The following is an 18,740-nucleotide window of genomic DNA, read 5'->3' as shown; positions in this document are numbered from 1 at the left end:
AGGTTAGGTGAGGTGAGGCATGCTGGAGGGTGAGAAGGACCATGATTGCCTGACTGGAGGAGGGAGGGCGAGGGGCGAGGGGGATTAAGGGGGGCGTTCACCTGGACTTGGCGTGAGGCCCACCAGCACACCAGGTCGATGGGTAACAAGCGGTGCGTGAGGGCATGGAGGGTCGAGGGAAGGGACGTGAAGGGGGAGAGAGGAAGGGAGGAAGGGAGTGAGGGCAGAGAGAGGGAAAGGGAGAGAGGTAGGAGGTAATGGGGAGGGGAAGGGAAGAAGAGTGTGACAGGGGAGGGAGAGGGGAAGGGAGGAGTGGCCAGCCGTCTTATCCGCTGCCATGTGAAGTGAAGAGGAGAAAGCAAAGCCGTCTCGGAAAGGATCGAAGCCAAAATCCAACCGAGAAAAATTATGACGATGGATTAGATTGTGAATTTATGGAGTTTATTTTTTTCACTTTTATTTTATTCTGATGTTTTTAAGGGAAGGGGATGGAATGGAAGTATGTTGTGATCTTTCTTTCCTTATTGAGTGTAGGTATGAAGGATTTTTCTTTATTAGTTTAAGAAAAGGGAAAATAAAGGGATAATAAGGTCTTTTTTGTGTTGTTTTTAAGGGAAGGGGAAGGAATGGAAGTATGTTGTGATCTTCCTTTCCTTAGTGAGTGTAGGTAAGATTTTTTATTAGTTTAAAGAAAGGGAAAATCTTGTAGTTGTGGCGCTAACAAGATCTTTTTTTCCTTCTTCGTGGTGTCCCCCACAAAAATATTCCAGGAAAGGTAGTGAGATCTTCATCATTAGCGAATTTGAGTTTGAATTCCATGCCAAACTATTTAATTTTCTTTATGCTTCCTGTTCCCTATATTTTTCACTTATATTACGTTTAATCATCTTCATCATCATTATCAACATTAAATATGAGCTTGAAATCCGCTATTTTTTCATTATTTTTCACATCCATTATATTTTTTCATCTTTCTCGTTTTCTTCATGTTTTTTTTCTGCTTCATATTCATTTTTATCAGTATTTTTCTCATTTCCACTTTTCGTTCCTTGTCGTTCTTTCCTTGCTTCATACTCACGTTTCTTATCATTTTTCCCATTTCCAGAATTCATTTCTTATTAATATTCTTCTCTTCCTTGCTTCTTACCCGTGTTTTTCGTCATTATTTTTCTTATTTCCACTCCATCCCATTTTTTTCCTCCTTTTCTTTGCATCGCTTTACCTGACAGCTCTCATTGGCTCAGTTTTTCAGGAACTCCTTCACTCGCCGAGATCCGATTGGCCGGCATTCCTCGGTCCCTGATTGGCTGGGATCTGGGGCGCCGATTCATTATTTCCTGCCTCGCACCTCTTCCGCATTTGTTTATTATCGTAATTGTCTTTCACCCTCGCCTTTCACGCTTCCCTTTCCGCTTTTTTGTCTTTTTCTTGTTGATTTTCTGTTATGTTCTTTGTTTCTCCCTTTTGTTTGTTTTCTTTGTTTTCTTTCCCATGATTCTTGTTCTTTATTTTTTGTTTCTTACTCTTCTCCTTTCTTTTCTCCTACTTTTGGATTCCTTCTCGTTCTTATCTCCCTCTTTATCACACTTTTGTTTCCCCTTATGTAATGTTTACTTGTCTGTTCTTTATTATCTTTTCTCTTTCTCCTCTTTATTCCTTTCTATTATATATTTTCTTCTCAATTTTCCTTCTCGCATATTTTTTTATAATCATTCTTCTTTATTATTCTTCCTACACTTCTTATTTCTTTTCTCTCACTTTTGGCTTCTTCATTCTTTCATTCCTCATTCATTCTTTGTATCATTCTTGAAATTTTATTCTTCATTATATGCTTCTCATTATATATATTCATCTTTATTATTGTTTCTTTTAATTTTCTCCTACAGTCTTTCCTCCTACTTTTGGCTTCTCTCTCATTCTCATTTCTTTGTGTCTCTTCATGCCATTGTTCTTCATATATACTTCTCATTATACACTTTATCATCTATACACTTCATTAGCACCAATTAAAAAGTTTGGTCATTAGGTAAACTTTTCTCGGTGACTCACGAAAGCAGGAGGAGGAGGAGGAGGAGGAGGAGGAGGATTCGATGCCACTCGCTAGCTTGTCGTTGTTTTCTTCTTTTTACCCGGTAGAGAAGAAGTGAAGATTGGATCCTGATTATTCCCTTTGTACAGCCATTGATTAACGTGGAGACAGAAGGAACGGGAGAAGGAGAGAGGGGGAGGGAGAAGGTAGGCAGGGAGGGAAGGAAAAAGAGAGGGAGGGAGGGAGAGAGAGAGAGGGAAGGAGGAAGGAAGGTAGAGAGGGAGAGAGAGGAAGGAAGGGAGGAAAGAAGACAAGTTAATTACGAGATTCATGACTAAACGTGAGAGAAAGTTGAATAATAAATTTTAATATACGTGTAAAAACGAGTTAATACGATATGATTAAGATAAAGAATGGGTAGATAAGACACACGAGAACAGAAAGCTAGAAAGAACCTGAAATAGATAGATAGATAGATAGATAGATAGGGGTAAAAAAAAAGAGAGCGCGAGAAAATGCGAAATCTGAAAAACTCTACGGACCCTGCCCACCAAATTTAACTACCTCACGCTCACGAGTCTCTCAGCATTGCCTCACGCCACCCGCCCGCCGCCAACCTCACCTGCCCCCACACACCACTTGACGTTTTTAGTTGACTGTAATGGAGTTTCTTATCAGACCTGGAGGCGTTTATGTGCACTTTGAACCTTGCTTTGAATTTTTATGAGTTTGTGAATTTTTTTTTTTTCTTGTATTGTAGATTCCGTGATACTGATAGTGGTAGTGGTGTGGTGGTGGTGGTGGGAGTAATAGTAGTAGTAGTAGTAGTTGTAGTAGTAGTAGTAGTAGTAGTAGTAGTAGTAGAGGAGGTGGAGGAGAAGAAAATAAAGTAGAAGTATTAATTGATTTCCTAGTGTTTTCCGTATCATTCTCCTTCGTTAAATCAATACTTGCCACATAGCTGTTAAATCATTCTCTAAAGTATGATATCGTAAGGCCACGTAGCAACACATAGGAAGGATTTTTTAATCATTTTCATTCCTTTCCGCACTTGTTAAATAAAACCCGTTCATAACTTTTTTCCCACCAGTTCCTGAAGTACCTCTTACGTCAATACCTACCCTTAAAATCCCTCTCAATCAAACGCATAACACCATACCCACTTCCTTCCCCCTCACCTCCCTCTTATATCCCTCTCAGGCGCGTATTCCCAGAAGCTTTTGGCTCTCACAACAGATATTTCAAAAGACCATAAATTAAATTAGTCGAGTTCTAATGAGCGTGTTTTTTCGTTCATGTTGCAGAGGCCTTGTCAAACTATCACTAGGCTCATAAAACTACCCATGAAAGTACTAACACAGCCTCTACGAAAGCCTTAACAAATGTGGGTGTGTAAGCAACGAAATGTCTGATAATGTGGATGTTTGAGTAGCACATTCCACCCTTCCATCCTTTTCCACCCTCTTGCTGACTCAATCTTCCTCAGTCCTCGGCCCTTTTCACCTCCTCAGCTCGTCCATCTTTCACATGCCTTCTGCCTGGTTCACCTTTACCTCCCTCCCCCCTCGAGGAAATCAATGAAGCCAGGTGTTAGGGGAAGGGCTTTCTACCTGGCGGGTTCTGGGAGTGACCGACCATGCATTGAGTGAGTGAAGGAATGAATGGATGAAAAAATGAAGGAATTGGTGATGGAAAGCAAGGAAGGACGGGAAGAGTTAGTGAAAGAATGGAGAAATAGGGAGTAAGTGAAGGAAAGGAAGGAAGGAAATAGTGAAGGAGTAAATGAATGTAAGTATGAAGGGGTTGGCGAAGGAGGGGTGAAGTAGGAAGTGAATGTAGGAATCAAACCTAGAGTGTAGGAGTTTGTAAGTGAATTGGGGAGTTTGTAAAGAGGTGAAATGAGGGAGAAAATGAAAATAAGATCAATTGAGAGAATATGATGAAGTAGTAAAAAGGGAAGGACGAACGGCGTGTGCAAGAGTTAGTGAAGGAGAAGAGAGGAAGGAGAGAAGAAAATAGAGTGTGAAAAGGAATGAATAAGAGTGACTGAAGAAGAGGATGGAACGATGAGGAAGGAAATATGATAAAAAGAGAGTAGGAAACGGGAAGAAAAAGGGAAGGAGATAAAAATAAGTAAAAAGGAGCGGACAGAAGCAATTGAAGAAGAGGAAAAGTTTTGAAAAAAGGAAGAAGAGATAAAACAGAGGGAAATAAAGGAATGGATAAAAACGAAGGATGTAAAGAAGACGGAGAAGTAGAAAAAGGATTAAAAAGAAAGGGAAGAAAGGGAGCAGGTAAAAGTGATTAAAGAAAGGAGAGAAGAGGGGAGTAGAAGGAGGGAAGGGCAAGGAAGGAGGTGGATGAAGAGTGAATGATGAGGGGAAGGTGAAAGAAAGTGTGCCATGTTGAGTGATCGATCTACACACACACACTCTCTCTCTCACACACACACACACACACACACACACACACACACACACACACACACACACACACACACACACACACTCTCTCTCACACACACACACACACACACACACACACACACACACACACACACACACACACACACACATATACACACACGCACCTCTTAAGCTCTATTTTAGATGTTTCAATAGACTTTTTTTCAACCTATCATACGAATTAGAGACTGAACCTTTTCTCTCTCTCTCCCTCCCTCTCTCCCTCTCTCTCCCTCCCTCTCTCCCTCTCTCTCGCCTCCACCACCACCACCACCACTACCGCCACCGCTGCCACCACAGTATCGACGGAATTATAAACACGAGACTTCTCCGCTCACTTCGATCGTCTCTCTAAATACTTGATGAGACACACCCAAGATGGATCGCAAGTGTTCGGTCTGCTTCCCTGCCTTCCTTCCACGCTCAAGCTCTCCTTTCCTTCTTCCATCCTTTCTCACCTCCTCTTCCTCTGCTTCTTCCTGTTCCATACAATCTTTTTTCTTTCTTTGCTTGCTTTGCTCGTATGTTCTTGGTCTGCTTTTCTTCCTTCCATTCCCTACACAAGATCTCCTTTCCTTCCATCCTTTCTCACCTCCCCCTCCTCTTCTTCTTCTTCCTGTTCCATAAACTTTTTTTTTCTTTGTTTACATTGCTCGTATGTTCTCAGTCTACTTCCCTGCCTTTCTTCCTTCCACGCCCAAGATCTCCCTTCCTTCCTTCCTCACCTCACCTCCTCTTCTTCCCCTTCTTCTGCCCTTCTTCCTCTTCCATATACTCTTTTCTTTGTTTACTTTGCTCGTATGTTCTTGGTTTGCTTCCCTTCCTTCCACGCCCAAGATCTTCTCCCTTCATTCCTTTCTTTCTCACCTCCTCCTCTTCCTCTCCCATATACTCTTCTTCCTCTCTGTTTATTTCGCTCTGGCAAGTATTCTCAGACCTATTCGGTTCTCACAACAACTATTTTCAAAGCCCACAAAGGAGATTAGTCGGGTTCTCATGAGGGTTTTTTTCACGTTCATGGTGCAGAGGCCTTGTCAAACTATCACTAGGCTCTTAAAACTACCCATGGAAATACTAAAACAGCCTCTACCAAAGCCTTATCGAATATGGATGTGTAAGCTCCGAAATGTTTGAGAATATGGGCCCTTGTCTTCCTGTTTGTCTTCTATATGTCAGTATAAATATTTGCTCTTTTCATGATTAACTGTTTGTCCGTCTGTCTTTCTGTTCGTCTGTCTGTTTATAGCGCCAAAGTTGAGGGCATACGCTAAAGCTACGCATGGCCTTAGTGGTCGTCTCTGTCAGATTGGCCCTTGAGCCTGTATTGGAAATAACTCATTGCCCCGGGACTCAAAATATTATTAAGACAATTATATCAAAGAGATTACTGAAATATGAAAATTAATCTTCCCCTTCACAAAGAGAGAGAGAAATCACACTAATATATGCATTGAGAAACTAATTAACTTAACGATGAATATAAATTCCACTTCCAAGTTACGAAAATAATATAAATTCAACAACTTCGGTCCCTCGACAAAAGGAGATTCACATTAATTCCCCCAAACCACATTATTTCCATCATCTTAAAACGAGAAAAGTGCATCCCAGTGACGTCATCAGAGTGAACATCCAATGAGCGTCCTTCCTCCGGCTGACGTCACCAGGAGCAAGGGATTCCCCCACAAAATTTACGAGCCTTCCGTTCCCACCGTCACCCTGGAGCGGCCAATAGGAGGCGCTGCTTGCTCTGACGTCACTCGCGGTACCGGCGGGCGAGTCCATTATGTAACACGAGTTGGGGAAGGACCCTTGATTGTCGGGGTGTTATATTGTGAAGTGTATGTTAAAAAGAATTGAATTAGGATGTTGAGGATGATGATAGAGGAGATGTTATTGTTATTATTAATATTTTTGTTGTTCTTAATGTAGTTTTCATTGTTCTTGTGGATGTAATTTATCGTTGTTCTTGCTTGTGCTGGAAAATGATATAATACACTAATATATACAATAGTTTAATACAATAACAGCTATAATATAATTCCTTGAGCAAAGAGAGCATATAACAAAAATAGCATTGAAAGAAAGAAAAAAAAAAAACGAAGTACGAGATAACGAGAGAAAGCGAATGAAAGAGAAAAAAGGATAAAGCAATTAAAAATTATAATGCAATAACAAAAACGCGAATATCAAAACTGCAAGGATAAGAAATGAAGAACGAAAGAAAGAAAAAAGAAACAAAGAGGAAGGAAAGAAAGGACAGAAGAACGAGGTGCAATAGAGAGAGGAACAGAGGAGGAGGAGGAGGAGGAGGAGGAGGAGGAGGAGGAGGAAAGTCTTATCAAGGGAATGAGGTAATTTTGTTCCTTTCTTCTTCCTTTGCCATCTTCTTCTTTTTCATCTTTTCTTCCTCTTCCTCTTTCGTTCTTATTTTGAGATATTTCTTTATTTGTTACCTTTTATTTGTGTTTTTATTGTTATATTTACACTTAACTCTTCACACTTGATATATTTTTTCTTTATTTTTGTTTCTTTCTTTTAATTTCCTTCGCTCCCTCGTCGCCATCTTTCTGCCTCACGACCTCCTTTCTTTCTTTTTTTACAGCCCTCTAATTTCGCGCTCTCTCTCTCTCTCTCTCTCTCTCTCTCTCTCTCTCTCTCTCTCTCTCTCTCTCTCTCTCTCTCTCTCTCTCTCTCTCTCTCTCTCTCTCTCTCTCTCTCTCTCTCTCTCTCTCTCTCTCTCTCTCTCTCTCTCTCTCTCTCTCTCTCTCTCTCTCTCTCTCTCTCTCTCTCTCTCTCTCTCTCTCTCTCTCTCTGCTGGGCCGCCCATCCAGCCTAATTCTTTCCAAGCCTAATAATAATAATAATAATAATAATAATAATAATAATAATAATAATAATAATAATAATAATAATAATAATAATAATAATAATAATAATAATAATGATAATAATAATAACAATTATAATTGGACACGAGCCAGAGAAAAAATAAAACGTGGTATATATATATATTTATCAGTCTAATTAATTCATTTGATTATTACTAGCAACATTTCGCATGTTATTAAATTAGTGCTGCCATTTATTATTATTATTATTATTATTATTATTATTATTATTATTATTATTATTATTATTATTATTATTATTATTACTGCTATTGTTGTTGCTGTTATCATCGGCCCCCTCTCCTCCTCCTCCTCCTCCTCCTCCTCCTCCTCCTCCTCCTCCTCCTCCTCCTCCTCCTCCTCCCATCAGCTGTTCCTTCCCACGGGGCTCCCTTCCTCCCCTCTCTAACCCTTTACTTCTCACTCGCATTTCCTGCTTTCGTTCTCTCTTTTTGTCTTTTTTTCATTCTCCTTCAAACTTGCCTTTCTAAACTTTCCCTTTCAACCCCCCCGACAACAAGCCTTTCAAACTACTTACCTTTTCTTTTCCCTTTCACCATCCCCTTTATATCTAACGAGTGCCCTTTTTATACTTATTTTTATCTCTGTTTGTCCTTTTTCTTTTATCTTCTCTTTATCACCCACCAATAAACTTTCAAACTATTTATTATTTTGCATTCACTATTCCCCCTTATGTCCTACGGTTCCCTTTTTTATGAGCATTTATTTATCGTTACTTATCCTCCTCATCCCTTCATGTATAAACGCTTCCATTTTTATACATATTTTACCAATCTTTTTTTCCTTTTTCGTCCCTTGATATTTTGACAGACTGGGAAACGGTACAAATTCATACATATTCTCTCTATATTTATCTTTTTCCATTTCTAGATTTACTGACAGACTGAGAAGCGAAGTGACGCATATGTTTTAATAATTTTCCCTTGTCATGCAACTAATGATTCTGGAGATTAGGAAGAAATGCACTGTTTACATTAATTTCGCAGATGATATTAAAGTTTCCAGTAACATTTCGGATCCAATCTCCTTTTTTTTATCTCGTAATCTCATTTGAGCTCCCATCGATAACATTCGGCGCTTGCTAAATGTTCTGTTAATCAAATCCAACGGCTGAATATTCCATAACGTTGTGTGTTTAGCATTTGCTCTCGTGTGCGTGTAAAGAAGTGATTGGCAGCGCTTTTATTACATCAAGAGACAGGATATGTTTGGCTAATTTGCAGTTTCAATAAATTTTTCGATATATACAAACATTTTTTTTTTCTATTTAAGTTTTATGCCCTTTTTTGAATCCACTATTATTTTCTTTTTATATGTAACTTGCATTTGCTGGTTCGGTTTTTCATTCTTTTTTATATATATTGTGTGTGTGTGTGTGTGTGTGTGTTTGTGTGTGTGTGTGTGTGTGTGTGTTTGATGTGGCTGGTTCTGTTTTATCCATATTTTCGGGCGTCGATGTAAAATTTTAACCAACGTTGAATATTCATGCTTTTCCGGTTGTCATGGTGATGTGCTTCTGGTCTGACGTGGACTAACGAAGGGAGGGTTTGTTGTCTATGGTAAGGGGTGGACTAACATAAGGAAGGTTTGTTATATGTATGGTCTACCCTGGACTGATGTAGAGGGTTTGTTAAGGTGTGTTTACCTGCCACTATTTACCTGTACAACTATATATGTAAGTTAGAATAGCATACAATACCCATAAATACACTCATAATGATTAGCCAACGAGTACAATCTCTTATTCTTGCACTTATTCCTTTTTTTTCTATTTAGAGAGAGAGAGAGAGAGAGAGAGATCATAAAGGTGAGGAACAGATAATAAATAAACAGAATGTGAGACAGGGACGAATTTTATGACTCGCCCAATTCATAATACACGCGAGGCAGAGAGAGAGAGAGAGAGAGAGAGAGAGACAAACAGACAGACACTCAAACAGACAAGGAAACAAGCAAGCAATGAGACTAGAACTGAGAAATACAAAAAAAACAAGGAATACAAAGGCGAACGAAGCAAACAAAGAAAAACACAACATGAGAATTGCCAGACTACAAAACCTAGCCTAAATGTTCGACCAAAGGAGTAAAAGAAGAGAAAAAAACAAAGAGAATACTTCATGAAATGCCTCTCGGAAAATGAAGCAGAAGTTAAAAAAAAGAAGAAAAAAAAAGAGAATTTGGGTAAAAGCTAAACTTGAAAAAAAACACGCAAACGAAAGTCAGACGTCTTTCATTTCGTATTCTTTTCGTTCCTTGTCGGTTTTTGCACAGCGTATACGAAGGAATGTGCGTGAGGGAGGCAGACACACACACACACACACACACACACACACACACTCATACAGGTAGCGAGTAACGAGTGGTAATAAGCGACTGGTGAATAAACGAAGAAAAAATGAGGAAGGTGACTGAGGTGGGTCTTACATGCACGCAAATTAACCTTCTCCTGTGATTTTCCTGTTTTGTACGTGTATGTTTATGTTTCTCTCTCTCTCTCTCTCTCTCTCTCTCTCTCTCTCTCTCTCTCTCTCTCTCTCTCTCTCTCTCTCTCTCTCTCTCTCTCTCTCTCTCTCTCTCTCTCTCTCTCTCTCTCTCTCTCTCTCTCTCTCTCTCTCTCTCTCTCTCTCTCTCTCTCTCTCTCTCTCTCTCTCTCTCTCTCTCTCTCTCTCTCTCTCTCTCTCTTATGTCAATTTTAGTATGCCTGGCTTTTTTTTGTGTGTGTTTTCTTGTTACATTTTCTTTTTTCTTCGTCTCCTTTGACCTTTCTGTGCTATTGATCGACGGATGCAGTCAGGGCAGAGCTTGTCTTTGTTTGTTGAGGGTTTGAGAATTGCGAGCTTGTGGATGTGTAAGTGTGGGTGAGACTGTGGTTATATATGTGTGTGTTTGCGTGTGGAAGAAGGTGTGTGTGTGTGTGTGTGTGTGTGTGTGTGTGTGTGTGTGTGTGTGTGTGTGTGTGTGTGTGTGTGTGTGTGTGTATTGGGGGAAGGGTTCGTGTGTGTGCTTGAGTGGATGGATGGGTCGGTAGTTGGGTGTTGGTACGGTTATATGTGTGTGTTTGCGTGTGAAGGAAGGTTGGGGGGGTGCATGTGTGTGTAGGAGAGGAAAGGGTGCATGTGGGTGTCTGTGTGTGGAAGGGTGGCGTGTCTATGTGTGTGTGCGCGAAGAATAGGCCTTTTGTTGCAAGCTTCCACCCACCATGCATACTGAATTCCATCATCATATATCAGAGCAGTGAGGCTGGGCAAGGCGGGGCAGGAGGCTGTATAGATGAAGGCTGGATGCCATGCTCCCGTTTCCTCACAAAACTTATGCCTGGTTCTTATGGTTCAAGCACCCTTAGACAAAAGACGCTGATCCCTTTATTTAGAGCATTGAAGTATGATCATTATGCATTCAGATACCTCGAGGCAAAATCTAAGTCATCATAAACATATCCTCCCACCGAAACTATGATCTTTTTATTTTATTCATGGCGTTAGAATCTCTTAGGATTAGTTATTTTAGAAGACTTTAAACTCTGGTCTGATTCTTATGACTATAGGCTCCGTGAGACAAAATCCGAGTCATTTTAGGCATGTCCTCTCACCAAAACTATGATCTTTTAGCTTGATCAGTGTGTCAGGTCCATATTCTTGAACATTTTTGGGCTTACACACCCTCATTTGGCAAGGATTTGATAGAGGAGGTGTTGCTCTTTCCATGGGTAGTTTTAGGAGTCTAGTGATAGTCTGACCAGTGTTCTGCACCATGAATGCGAGAATCACTCATGAAAACCAGAGTAATCTCCTTTGTGGCCTTTGGAAATGGCTGTTGTGAGAGCCGAAAGCGTGTGAGAATAGGGGACTTAAAATCTCCTAGTATTGATCCTCGTAAAGATTAGGTCCACCCAAAGCAAATTCGATGAAAATAATGGGTACCCGATCAAGCAGGCAGTATGTAGATGAGGTGGGAAGCTCATATTTAATCTACATCCAATATCCACGAACTGAGTGTAGCCCCGCCTCGCCCCGCCTGTCTGCTCGGCTCTGCTTTGGCGATGGAACCTAAAGCAGAGAGGCCGCACAGGCAGGAAAATGTGCCGTGAAATAACAGTGTCAGCAAAGGAGGCGAAAAAAGAGGGCGGTAATGAGTTAGACAAATGTATGAAGTTAATGAAGTGAAGTGAATGGGTTAGACACTTGCACAATGTAAAACTGGAAAAGAAAGAAGAGGAAGAGAATGAGCTAAACAAATGATGAAGCAGAATTAGAAAAAGAGAAGAAGAATGAGTTATAGATGAATGAAAGTGGAAAAAAGAAAAGGAAAATGAGTTAGACAGTTGTATAAAGTAAAGCTGAAAAAAGAGAATGAGTTTGACAAATACATAAAGTAAAACTGTTATTCTTTAGGGGAAATAATATATGTTAGGGAATTATTAAGAAGTATCGCGCCATAAAAAAGCGAAGAGATTTGTAGAAGAATAAATATGTCATCTGTCCTTAAGTAGAAATCAAAAACAGAACGAGACATGCAAAAAAAAAAAAAAAAGAATATGTGGGGTGTGTGTGTGTGTGTGTGTGTGTGTGTGTGTGTGTGTGTGTGTGTGTGTGTTCGTGCATTGTTTATCAGCCAATCCTGTCCGCTGATGGCTGCCTCGTCCCTTCCCAGAGAAGGGGGGGGGGGGATGAGAGGCAGTGAGTTGGGAGTAGGAGATAGGGAGAGGAAGGGACATAGAATAGGAAGATATGGAATGGGGAGGGGAAAATAAAAGAACAGAGAAGGGTAAAGTGGGGAGAAAGGGGAATATACAGGGAGTGAGGATGATAAATGGGGAATAGGAAGAGTAAGGGAAAATATAGATATAGAGAATTAAGTGTCATCTACTCCATAAACGTAATGCAAGTAATGATTTTATGTTTAGAGTTAAAAATTGGACCCCAATTTCAATCATCCGCCTCTGAACGATCTCCCCTTCCATTGGCTTATACGAGTCTGAAAGAGCAAATATTTAAAGCCACCTCCAAGATTCACAGGTATAGACTACTTATCGTCTTCTCTGTAAACGTAATGCAAGTAATGATTTTATGTTTAGAGTTAAAAATTGGACCCCAAATTCAATCATCCGCCTCTGAACGATCTCCCCTTCCATTGGCTTATACGAGTCTGAAAGAGCAAATACTTAAATGCACCTCTAAGACTCACAGGTATAAACTACTTATCTATAAACGTGATGCAAGTAATGATTTGATGTTTAGAGTTAAAAAATGGACCCCAAATTCAATCATCCGCCTCTGAACGGTCTCTCCTTCCCCTGGCTTATACGAGTTTGACAGAGCAAATATTTAAATACACTTCCAAGATTCACAGGTATAATTTACGTGTCTACTACTCCATAAACGTAATTCAAGTAATGATTTAATGTTTAGAGTTTAAAATTGGACCCCGAAATCAATCATCGCTTTTGAACGGTTTATCTTTCTCTTCCATTTGCTTTTTACGAGGCTGGCAGAGCAAAGGCGAAGAAATCCGAGAGGGCGATGAAAAATATGGAAAAGCTGTCATTTGCTATTCATGGGTCACGTCGGCGGAAAATTTCAAGTCACGCATGATTTCACCTTTTCCTTTTCCCTCTTTTTCTCACGTTCGGGTTTTTCGGTCTTCGGGAAAACAGATTTGTCGGGTTGAGTGTAGGCGGTGACGTCACATTCCTCGGAGCTGGTGATTGGCTTGTCGGGGTCGGCGGCGGAAGTGTGATTGGTCGGGAAAACCACAAAGAGTCGCTCCCATTGGCTCCTGCGGGCGTGAGGGAGGCGTGGATTGGTTCCTTTGAGAGCAGGGAAAGCCGTTGATTGGAGCCTTTCATCTGTTGTGCTTTTTTTATATTTTTTCTTCTTTTTCCCTTTGCATTCGATCAGGTTCTTGTTGTTATCTGCTCTTTACTCCCCCTGCTTCCCCTTCCCATTGTATTCTTGTATTATTTTCTTCTATTTTCCGTTTTTATATCTTCATCTGTTGTGCTTTTTATATTTTTTTTCTTTTTTTCCCTTTGCATTCGATAAGGTTGTTGTTGTTGTTGTTGTTGTTGTTGTTGTTGTTGTTGTTGTTGTCTGCTCACTACTTTCCCCTGTCTCCCTTTCCCATTGTGTTCTTGTATTATTTTCTTTTATTTTCCGTTTTTTTTTTTTATCCTCATCTGTTGTACTTTTTTTTCCCTCTTTTTTTCTCCGTATTCGATCAGGTTCTTCTTATTGTTGTTATTGCTCTCTGCTCTTTAATCTCCCGACCTCCCTATCCTTTTGTGTCTTCCTAGTATTTTCTCTTCTTTTCTCTGTTTTCTTTATTACTGTTCGTTCTCTTAAACAATTCCCTATCGTTGTTCTATGTGCCTCCCTTTCTCATTGTGTTCTTTTATCATTTTCATCAATTTTCTATCTTTTTATCTCTTTTGGTACTCCTCTAAAACAACTCCCTATCTTTGTTTGATGTGCCTTCCTTTCCTACTGTGTTCTATTATTTTCCTCTATTATCTGTTGTTGTTTTTATTCAATGCTGTTGGTTTTCTTCTCTCTCTCTCTCTCTCTCTCTCTCTCTCTCTCTCTCTCTCTCTCTCTCTCTCTCTCTCTCTCTCTCTCTCTCTCTCTCTCTCTCTCTCTCTCTCTCTCTCTCTCTCTCTCTCTCTCTCTCTCTCTCTCTCTCTCTCTCTCTCTCTCTCTCTCTCTCTCTCTCTCTCTCTCTCTCTCTCTCTCTCTCTCTCTCTCTCTCTCTCTCTCTCTCTCTCTCTCTCTCTCTCTCTCTCTCTCTCTCTCTCTCTCTCTCTCTCTCTCTCTCTCTCTCTCTCTCTCTCTCTCTCTCTCTCTCTCTCTCTCTCTCTCTCTCTCTCTCTCTCTCTCTCTCTCTCTCTCTCTCTCTCTCTCTCTCTCTCTCTCTCTCTCTCTCTCTCTCTCTCTCTCTCTCTCTCTCTCTCCTTTCGTAAGCTACTTAATTTGATGTCATTGCAAGTTTTATCTGTATATTCATCGTATTCTCATATATAACGTTTCTACCTCTTTTTCCTAACTTATTACGTTCATTTTTCTCTTATTTCATTGCATCCTCTTATTTATCCCTCACCTCTCTTATTCCTGGTTTACTGTGTTCCCCTTTTCTCTATATTTTCATTCCGTTCCCGTATTTAACGTTTTTACCTCTTATTTTCCTGGGTTATTCGTTCTCTTCATCGCTTTAAACTTTCATCTTTCTCTATCTCTCTCTAATCTCCTTCATCCATAGTCCGCCTCTCTGGCTATCTCTCTGCTCTGATGTCCCGCATTTTTGCATTCAGTTCGGTAATAAAAGTTTAATCTCCTCCTGACCTTTTCGTCCTTCGCGCCGGCGGCTTTAAACAGGTAAATGGCCCCGTCCAGTCCCTTCCCTTCGTTAACATCGCCAGGTAGCAAATGGCGCCCTAAAACCCATTAACTTGAGGTCCACGGATGTCTCTGCAAAGCCTCAGGTAATTAATCGGGTGACATTAAATTTCTCCGGTGCCAAGGGTGACGCCGGTGCCTGTAAGGGGGGTGAGGGGGGCGAGGGGGAGGGACGGCAGCGCGCATGACCGGGCAAGAGAGGTCACCACCTACACCGGGTATTGATTGTCGCTGGTATGCAAATATTAAGGGGACGGGGCCGCCCTCCTCTGGCTCTCTGCTTTAGGGGCACGTCCGAGGGTCCCCGACGCTTCCTGTGTCTTGTTTGACCTTTTTCTTTCGTTCTTCTTTCGGGAAATGAAAAAAACCTTGTTGGTAAATGTCTCTGGCCGGATTTTTTGCTCCCTACGTGATTTTTTTTCGATATTTTTGCTTTTTTTGTGGATTAAAGGTGAAGGAAAGTTAGCAGGTGAGCAGGACCTACCTGAGGGTGGGCGCGGTGACGAGCCGGACAGGTCACAGGTGAGGACCACGGGATGGACCGCGGCGGCACTGGCGACGGGAAACTTGAGGATCTCCCGGCGGAGGCACGAGGGCGAGGGCGCGGCACTAGGGTGGAGCAGTCAGGCGAAGGATCAGGTGAAGGTGCGGCGGGAGGGCTGCCGGGGCGTGCAGCAGGCGGCGAGCACCAGCACCGCAGAAGACGAGGCTGGCACGCTCCACCTCGCTGGCACCTCCCCTCCACTCCGCTCGGCCTCCCGCGTGCCGCTGCCTCTCGCTTCCTTCTTTACCTCCCGCTCGCCCCTGTCGCTCTTTCCGCCGCTAAGGCTTGCCAGGACCGGAGGGCAGGACTCAGGGGCCAGCAGGGCACTCCTAGGGCGGGCATCGCCGTCCTTCACACATTTATCGGCGCCTCTAAGTTAACAGGACCTGCAAAGCCTGGCAACCGGGATTCCAGCGGCAACCTTTAGGAAGACCTGGAATGGAGCCCGGCGGCGGGTTGGCTGTCTGTCCGGTGACGTAACTGCGTGCGCGGCGCTGATTGGCGGAGCGGGGCGAGTGCCGTGCCGGGAAGCGGGGCCGGGTTGTGAGCAAGAGCGGCACGTATTGATGGCACCGGCACCCCAGGCCAGCGCCGGCGACAAGCTTAACTCTGCCACTGTTTTTATAGCCATTAACCCAGAATTTTCCCTTATCGCAACTTTACATTACAAAAAAATGCTCTGGCGAGACAACGCATAAAAGATTAATATTTTCGAAGCGACCTAACGTACTCTTCTGCCTTCCTTTCATAACGCGTCTCCTCGGACCAAGAACGAGGCTCTCAGGGCACACGAGGATGTCGAAAGAGTGCCTCGACCCCTCTGCCCCCTCGCCGGTCACCCCCTAACCCCCGTCACGTTCCTAGAGAGACGAAGCATCAATTAATTTCCCTGTTACCTTGGAAATCACGGTTGGCACTTGCCCCGCGGGGTGCCAAATTCCCTTCTGGAGTCAATTTAATGCCTTGCCGCAATGGGGCCTCAGAGGACGTGGGTGAGGAAGGAAGGGAAGGAGAGAGGAAGATGGAGGTAGGGGAGGAAAGAGGAGGGAAGGAGGGGTAGGTAGTGACGGCTCACGAGCTTGGAGGAATGGCTCGTTTGGGCGGCGGGCTGGGGAGGGCCTATGAGGGCTGACGAGGCTGTTAAGGCTTGATACTCCGCGCTTCACTGGTCTCCTGACGTAAAGTAGTGTAATCTTCGCCAATGACCCCCGAGTCGCGCCTTCCTTCAAGCGCCTCGGCAGCCCCTTTTACGGCCTGGTTAAGTCATTCCCCCGGCAACGAGTTGAGATAGTGTCTCCCTCAGCCGGCGGGAGACAAAGCTGCTGACGGACGGAGGATCAGGATGCTAAAAAGGAAGAAATAGATAGCTGTACGTATGCTTGAAAAGGGGAGCAAAGAACAAAGCTGCTGACAGAGGAAGGTTTAGGAAGAGGAAGATGCGGAATAGGAAGAAACAGAGATCGCTTGTACGTATGCTTGTATAGAGAGATTCAGGAGAAGGAAGATGCAAAATAGGAAGAAATAGACAGCTGTACGTATGATTGTATAGAGGAGCAGAAAACAAAGCTACCAAAGAAGGAGGTAGATGCGAAATAGGAACAAATAGAAATCGCTGTATAGATATTTTAACAGCGAAGAAAAGAAACAATGGAGAAAGTATGTATATATGTGTGTAGTGGATATCGGGATGCTAGATAAAATAAATAAAGATGCTTGAAGTGTAAAGGGGGAACTATAGATGTTGATGAAGGCAAGAGAATGGATAAAATATAGTATGTGTATAGACCAACTAGTGGGTGTAGGTGTGGGTGTGGGTGGGTGTGGGTGGGTGTGGAGGAAGGGGCTAATTCATACTGCTTAATGGTAAAACGAAGAGTAATGGCGGCTAATGGTGTAGGTGGAGAGCAAGGGTGGGATGAGTAATGGATGCTGAGTGGAGGATGCTGCTGCCGGGGATGAGGGAGATGGCTGTTGTTGTATTAGTGTTATTTTAGAACTTTGTGATGATGCAATACCTCCCCCTACCCCACTCTCACCATCAATAACAACAACAACAATAACAACAGGAATATGAAGAAGAGAAAGAACACGAAGCAGAAGAGAATAAAAGAACAAGAAGAAAGAAAGAAGCAAAAAAACAGTAACAACAACAACAACAATAACTCTATACCCACGCCAGCCAGACACCGCCCCCCGCCCCCCGCCCCCACACACACACACATACACACGGAAATTTTAGTTAAGCGCCGTCTGTCTGATCTCACGCCCACCTCTCGCCTACACTCCTCCTCCTCCTCCTCCTCCTCCTCACTTGCATTTCATATTCATCCATTCAGGAGTAATTTGCGTGGGTAAGCTGCGTTGGGCTTACTCACCTTTACTCACCTTTCTTACCTCGCCTTTCCTCTCCTCACCTTTTCTCTTCTCCTTTACCTTTCATTTCTCCTTTGTTTCCCTTCTTTCTCTTTTCCTCCCCTCCTTTCTTCTGTTCTCCCCTTCTTTCTCCTTTCCTCCTCTCTGCCCACTCCTCCTGTCTGACCTTTCCTCCCTCCCACCTGTCCTTTCCGCTCCCTATTTTCTCTCCGCCTTCCTCCTCCTCCTCCTCCTCTTTCTCTCTAACCTTTTCCTTAACCTTTTTTCTCTCCTCCATTTTCACGTATTTCTCCTACTTTCCTCCTTTTCCTCCCTCTCTCATCTCTCCTTTACTCTTCCACCTTTCACCCCTCTCTCTTTCTCTATCTCATTCTTCTTCTCCCTCTCTATCTATTTATCTATCTTTCTCTTTTACCTTTCCTTTTTGCTTCCTACCTTTCACAAATTCTCCCTCTCCTCCCTTTCGCTTTCTCTCCCTTACATTCTCTTCTTTCCTCCAAAATTATTCCCCAACCCTCTTTTTCCCTCCCACGCTTTAATTTAATCTTTTTCTCTTCCCTCTTCCCCTCCTCCCCCTACCTTACCTCCTCCTCCTCCTCCTCTTCCCTCGTCTCTTCTGCCCTCCCCACACCCCTATCACTTTTTCCTCTCCCCTCTCTCTCTCTCTCTCTCCATTTTCTGTTCCCTCCCTCTCCCTCTCTCTCGTTGCTGGCGCCTTCACCCTTAAATCACACCCTTGATATCACACCCTTAGTTTCACACCCTTGGATATATAGGATAAAAAAAGTATATTTTGTTAGTGTTTATATTGATTTATTTTTATTTATTGTTATTTTTTTTAGCTTTTGACACTTGACTTTTTTGTGTGTGTATGTGTGTGTGTGTGTGTGTGTGTGTGTGTGCGCGTGTGTGAAATTACCGATCATATCAACAGAAAGAGACATAAAGTTGATTGACATAAATATTAAACACACACACACACACACACACACACACACACACACACACACACACACACACACACACACA

General features: G+C 42.5%; 1 protein-coding gene across 1 annotated transcript in view; it reads right to left on the bottom strand.

Moving 5' to 3' along the window:
• Positions 1-17,035, bottom strand: part of LOC127000295 (choline O-acetyltransferase-like) — a 142,949-nt gene extending 125,914 nt beyond the window's left edge. The window contains exon 1 of the mRNA XM_050863835.1: positions 15,279-17,035. The gene's annotated coding sequence lies outside the window, so the exon portion shown is untranslated. The remainder of the gene's footprint in view (positions 1-15,278) is intronic.
• Positions 17,036-18,740: the final 1,705 nt, after the last annotated feature.

Source organism: Eriocheir sinensis, chromosome 18 (genome assembly GCF_024679095.1).
Source record: "Eriocheir sinensis breed Jianghai 21 chromosome 18, ASM2467909v1, whole genome shotgun sequence".
NCBI classification, from domain to species: domain Eukaryota; kingdom Metazoa; phylum Arthropoda; class Malacostraca; order Decapoda; family Varunidae; genus Eriocheir; species Eriocheir sinensis.
Note: the sequence above shows the minus strand (reverse complement) of the source record. Positions and strands in the feature narration are given on the sequence as shown.